This window comes from Ochlerotatus camptorhynchus, unplaced genomic scaffold, assembly GCF_037179485.1.
Source record: "Ochlerotatus camptorhynchus isolate MF236.1 unplaced genomic scaffold, CSIRO-AGI_Acam_v1.1 ptg000423l, whole genome shotgun sequence".
Classification (NCBI taxonomy): domain Eukaryota; kingdom Metazoa; phylum Arthropoda; class Insecta; order Diptera; family Culicidae; genus Ochlerotatus; species Ochlerotatus camptorhynchus.
Genome location: NW_027040909.1, coordinates 457636 through 464738, shown reverse-complemented (window position 1 = coordinate 464738; position 7103 = coordinate 457636).

The window sequence follows — 7103 nt, the reverse complement described above, 5'->3', positions numbered from 1 at the left end:
CAGCAACCGAATATACATAAAAAACTTCGTGGAAAAAACGAACGTCAAGTTCATTCATACGCACAGCCTATCTAATGTGGTTAACTTTGACATGATGTAACTTTGTTAACTTATGACCAATTGAGCTGAAACGTTCGCCAAAGACATATGTTAAATTTTACAATTACAAAATATTAACATGCCGGAAAGTGAGACACCAGGTAAAATTGTTCAAAATAATAGCAGTACTAATAATTTTCATTTCAGCTTAGTTTTGAGATTTTAGATTTTACATTTCTCAAAATTCTAACAATCCCCACTCAATTAACAAATGTACATAATAGTTAAAAATGTTTAAAATATTTGCAGCACGTAAATTTTTAAATAAAAAGCTGCTATTATTTTGAACAATTTTATCTGGTGTTTCACTTTCCGGCAGGTGCTTCCAAAAATTTAATATTTTGTAATCGTAAAATTGAACATATTTGTAGTTCTTTGGAGGACGTTTCAGCTCAATTGACCATAAGTTAACAATGTTACATCATGACAAAGTTGACCATTTTGTATGAAAATCGGCATGCGCTGCTATTTTATCGAACACAACTCGGTATACCATTGCAGAGGATGCGGAGGATGATAGGAAATGCAACTAATATTCAATATAATCCTTTTGTGTATGCTTGTATTAATTTTTCAGAATTTCTACCAAGTTTTCTTAATTTCTACGATGTTTCCTGAACTTCTTTGAAGTCCTTGAAGTTTTACAAAGTTCCCTGAAGCTAAGGAAAAATCCAGGGATCGGCCAATTTGTAGAGCCTGAAGACGACTATGCAATCGATTCAATATCGATATAAAGTCTGTTCCAGCACAGAGAACAGACATGGAGGCTCGAACAAAATTTCTCTAAAAACTTGTGTAAAGATTCCTATTCGACTTAAGCGCCACTAACGGCGACTTCCCCACTTAAAAACTCTCTTTGACATCCTGATGGCGCTGGCGTTGCACAAATTACACTAGGCACTAAGTGCTAGTAGCGCCAAGTGGCAATTTTCAACAGAAAATGTATCGATACTAGCGCCAAATTGGTCGAAAGTGGAAAATTTATAGAGAAAATCAGGAGATGCTAACACCATAGAGGTAACTCTAAGACCACTGGGTCCCGAAGAAAATCATTATTATTTTTGGCTCACTCAGTACCAGAACAACGGTCCCAAGCAGTCCCAAGCTATTTCACTCACCCCTGCATGTTCTGCATGAATCCACACACCCCTGATGTTATCTGTCAAACTTTCATAGCGAATCAAACCAAACATAGTGTAGTAATAGAATTTCAACTAGAATAGGGTACGTTAATTGTTTTCTTGGGACCAATAGGCTACTAAAGTGGTGAGCCAATTTAAAATCGTTTGTTTCGTATTGATTGTTGCTAACACCACGTAACGGCGACGTTCCCACTTATTTTACACAAGTTTCTGACCGAACTTGAACGTCTGTTCTCTGTGGTTCCAGTTAGTATTTTGCCGCTTCTTTTAAATTACTGTAGCGCCTCTAGTTGTCGTAGCAAGAAACTATTAACAGCGCTTTGATTCGGAAGGATTTTTTATTTAGTAGTGCAAAATTTCATCAGGATTCATATACTTGTTCAAAAGTTATCAAAGATGGAACGTGACAGACGTGAAAAAATTCTGCACACTCACGTACAAAATCGAACTTGGTCAGGAGGAATGGATGCAAAGGCTCTCAAATTTCCAAAATCTACTGTAAATACCGTGCTTAAACATTACCGGGAAACACTAACGTTGTATCGTGCAAAACAAAACAAACGTAGAAGTGGAACATATGACCGAAAACTACGAGCGAAGGTCATAAGGGCAGTCCAAAAAAATCCTGGGATATCCGGTCGTGATTTGGCGAAATGGTTCAGTGTGGCACACAGTACAGTTCGGTGAATCTGTATGCGAGAAGGTTTCCGGTCGTACCATGCCAGCAAACATCTCAACAGGACGTTGAAACAAAACCTGGTTGCCAAAAACCGTGCAAGGAAGCTGTACGAGCAAGTTCTGACCAAGTATAACGGATGCATTTTCATAGACGATGAAACTTACGTAAAAATGGACTTGGAACAAATCCCGGGCCAAAAAATTTACTTTGCTAAACGCAAGGGGGATGCTCCGGATAAATTTAAATTTGTCTTTACAGATAAATTCGCTCGCCAGTTGATGATTTGGCAAGGCATCTGCAGTTGCAGAAAGAAAACAAAGGTTTTCATCACTGGAGCGACTATGTGGACAACCAGAACATAATTTTGCCGTTCATTCAATCACACGAAGGTCCCGTGGCCTGACTTAGCCAGCTACCATTACAGCCGCGATGTCATAGAATGGTATAAGCAGAATGTCGATTTTATTGAGAAAAGTATCAATCCACCAAATTGTCCAGATTTTCATCCCATTGGAAAATTTTGGGCATTTATCAAGCGCTAATTGAAGAAATGGGGTCAAACAATCAAAACACCATCTGATTTGGAGAAGTGGTGAAAAAGGATGATAGATGAGGTTGACAGTACTACTGTACAAGACATGATGAGATGTATTCCGTGAAAAGTTCGAAAATTCATCCGAAAAGGCGGTGAATATTTTTTGTTGTATTTTTACCTTACCCTACAAAATGATACCTTTAGCGTTTTTGTACTTTATTTTCCCTTGGAGAAATGACCTATTTTGTGCGGCCAAATTCTAAATGGAACAGACTTTAATATACATTCTCGAAATTGTTTCTTCTAGACTAGAACAAGTAGTTTATAAAAGTAGCCAACATAAAGAACATTCATTAAAATTGTTGTATGTGGTCCAATTTTATTAATCGCTGTAAAAAAGTTGCTGCGAATCTGCTTGAAAATATACCGGTGCATCAGAAAAAACACCCAAAAAATCTGGGAGAGGAGCTAGATAACTCAGGAGGGGGGCTGGCCCCCTTGACACCCCCCTTAGCTACGCCAATGCCAAGGCACCATTTACCTAATATTAATAGTTTATGCGCAAACATGTTGTCTTCTTAAATTCACTTGACCATTGGTTTTGGTTTTCAATTATTTATGATTATCGAAACTTCTAGAATTGAATCATATGGCTTATTGAATAAACCTATATATTCAAACAACAATAATTTATTGATATTAGATGATTCATTATTCAACTATCGAACCATTGCGCCCTGAATTCATCAACGCTAGAAAGGCGCACTTATCAATCGCATGGGAGCAGACTGACCAAAAGACGCGTGTGCGCGTCTCGGATCGCGTTCTGGTAATTATGACGTACTGGTTAATTTGATTTGCACCTTTTCACGAATCAAATTTCGATCTATTTCGGATTGAGACTAGTTGAAGAAATTGCTTGTTGTGTTTCATCTTGAACCCAATGCTTTGCAATCTTTTGTAGGTTTTAATGCTTTATTTGAGAAATGCATTCCGTTAGTTTACCAGATTTACATCAAGTGCTAAACTACCAAATATGTCCAAATACATCGCCAATCACTTGGAATCAAACAAACAAACAAGCGCACATATCGAATCACTTCCTCTGTTTCCTCAAGTCATTCAATATTTTTTCGGAATTCCCTGCCCCAAGAAAACGACGTAATATGTCAATCTCGTATGCTATGCTGTCGCCTCGAGTCATTCACAATCATCGATAGCTCAGCAATGACTTAAATTCTTCATTAAACTGACTTGTCTAAATATTATCTCTCACTGGATGTTCCCAACACCGGCCATCTAAATAATAATTTGTCCGTGATACTGCGTATCTACCGTGAACAGAAGAAGAAACATTGTGGGCTCAGTGCAGTTATACTGATTGTGGAAATGAACACCTTTCAATCAAAATGGGAACTTCCCATGGAATTGGACAAAAGCTTCTATTTATATCACCGATCTTTGACATAGTATTTGCAAGTCAGTTACTGAAACTGTCAAGATGAAGTAGGTTATATTATTTTGACAGTACATATTTTGGAACGTATTCTATTATTTGCATTGGTAACAAATATGATAAACTGTAGCCCGCTGTCAGTTGAAATCTCAATTTCCAAAATAACGTATGGTCGCCATTTACCGCTCATACTCCCTTCACCGCTCACTGCATACTTATTATCATAATTTTTCTCAAGATTCGCAAAAAGCAAATGATGTCGAACAATACTATTGGCTTTTGTTGCAGTAACTATGCAGTGGGCGGTAAAGGGAGCATGAGCGGTGAATGGCTACCTTCCGTTAAATTGCTCGCATGCTTATCCACTCTTTTCATGCGATTTGATTGCATTTCATTTGCCAGCAAATTTGCAATGCGAATTACATTTTAAGTGCGAATTGATCAAACACACAGTCTATGTAGCCCACCGTCACCAGCGTCCTAAGTGATGTGCGCTGTAAGTCTGGTGCAGTTATTTCGCGACGGAGGATTTTCATACTGATTATTAATTGTTTGATCGCTGGGTGACGTAGCAGGTGACAAATTTGATTAGACCGTGGTGGTTGCAGAAGCGGCATTTTACCGATCACACAGGCAGTCTGTGATCGAACTATGTTTCGAAAGCTAATAACTAACGTTTATTAGTACCTAATGTTCGATATGCTTAAAAATATCAATGAAATCATTCACACCTCTTCGGCCAATCTAGCTATCTAATTGTGAGCCACGTGTCAACGTGACGCTCTTGTGGTCACACGCTGTTTGTTTGTGATCAAAGTACAGGTGGTGAATCATTTCGGCTGGTCTGTCTGGTTGGCTTCAATTTCAGACAAACATTTCAGTCTTATCGAGTTGGTATCGATCTGATAAGTAATTCATTAGGGATTGCAAATTGCAAATAGATCAAACAGATGTTCAAAGACTAGCGATAATGATGGATAATGATAAAATCGAGCTTAATAGATAAAAATGACCTTTCGAACGTGACAAATCTGTTTTGCTTCAATTGTTTGCAATTTTCACGACTTAGTCCATCCTGTCTATAAATAGCGTGAAATCGTCACGATGTGCATTTGTTAATCGTGAAATCAGTTCGGGATTAGACCAGATGGAAGTGGAATATTATCGTCCGGAGCCGGGAATTACCGAGGAAAACAATGCAAGTATCTACTGGCTACGAGTGATGTCTACATCACTCGGAATATGGCCAGAGAAGTTTGCTGGCAGCAAAAGAGACTGGTGGAGGCGGTTGTACTATTTTATGATCATTATGCACTGGTACAACACATATCTTCAAGTGGAGTTCTTCTTTCATAATCTTGGCGAGCTTAAGACGGTTACTGAGGTAAGTGTTGTAGCATCAGTCTGGTCCAACAATCTTTGCAAGAAAAGCGGCGCCGGTGGTAAGCGCGATTACCTATCTCTCCAGCAGGCCTGGGTTCAATCCCAGCTGGCGCCGCCGGGATGTTCTGAGGCATAACATCTCTGATCACGCCATCCTAAAGTAAAGCCGTTAGTCCCCAGTTTATGAGTTGATGGGTCGATAGATAAGTATGGTCCAAGTGTGGGAGTTGCCTCCCTGGCATCGGTAGCATTGGTGCTCAGCACGGAAAACAAGATCGACGGAAAACAAATCCAGAAAAAAAATAACAGAAAATAAATAGATTACTGACTTGCATACACTTGATAACATTAATTTATTACACCGTTATGTTGATTAAATATTCCTTTTAACGCTGATTATGAACGATCCATCATTCATGAAAGGCAGACAGGATCGAGGACACGATATAACTAAAAGCTTAAGAATAGGGAGTTGTTGTTTTTTTACGAAACACAAAGTTATTTATATTTATTCCATGGTTTAATAAACATTTACCTGCAGTTTCTTAAATTTTATCACCTTGCAGTATGTACAACATGGAGTTCGAAAGGAAAATTGATAAACAGTTTGACAGTTCATGAAATTCACTGAGCTTCCAAAAAAATGACCATGTTTGCTGAATGTGCAGTAAAATTTGCTTTTGCTGAAAACAAACCAGCAAATCAAACCTAGATAGATAACCGATTGTTCCAATTTTGGCGTGTCGCCTCTTTATGGATTAGCCGCTTTAGTGATATCAACTACAACGAAAGAACATGGTGGAAGTGAGAAAGGATGGAAAAGATGGACTAGATGAGATTAAGTAAAAAATTTATCCGATGAACGGGCAAATCAAACGTGAGTGGTTCTAATAAAACTAGTAGGTAGTGCATTCAAAGTGTGGAATTAATTTCACATTCTCGTTACTGCTCAGGAATGCTAGGTGTATTAAAAATAAATTTTCATCGAGATCGCCGAAATGTTTTCACCGTTACTTTTAAAATGTGTGGGTGGGTAAGGTGTTCAATATATATATATATATATATATAGTATAGAGTCATGATTTAAAACTGTCTCGCCCCTAGATTTGTCCTTCCGACTTTTTGTCCTTTCGATCTTTTGTCCTACAACCAATCAAGATACCTGCCAAACTCATTTTCTCAACAATTCAACCCGAAACACATGTAGCAACATCAGAACATAGACCAAAAATTTCCACCCCATGTTTTTGTATAGATTATTTTGGATGCCAGCTATATAAGCGCAATATTAAAACGATGAAATGCTCCATGAACCTTTTATGTGCTGCATAGCTTCTCAGGTTACCTGTCTTGCCTGTGTTTTTGACGTAGACTACGCCTTACGGGAGGGTACAGGGGGTAAATCTAAAATCTAAAATTGCGACCGTGACGAAAAAGTGTTAGGTTTTGAACGCTTATAACTTTGACATTTATAGGTGAAATTAAAATCCAAATACACCGATCGATAGGACATAACTCTACTATTCTACTCTTATAAATACTTTTCCAATTTTACATAAAAAACTATGTACAAATTATTTGTAATAATTTTGTCACCGTTTGCATAAAATAAACGTTTTATCCAACCCAGACGTCATAATCGTCATCATTTGTTGCGCATCGCTTTGCATGAACCTTTAAAATTGGTTATGCTTACTATTATACTACTATGATGCTTGCTATCAAAACATTTAACAGGTGGAGAACCAGTATACGAGCTTATGCTCTGATTTTGAAATTGAAATTAGTGTTGTGCTAAAGCACCTGTGC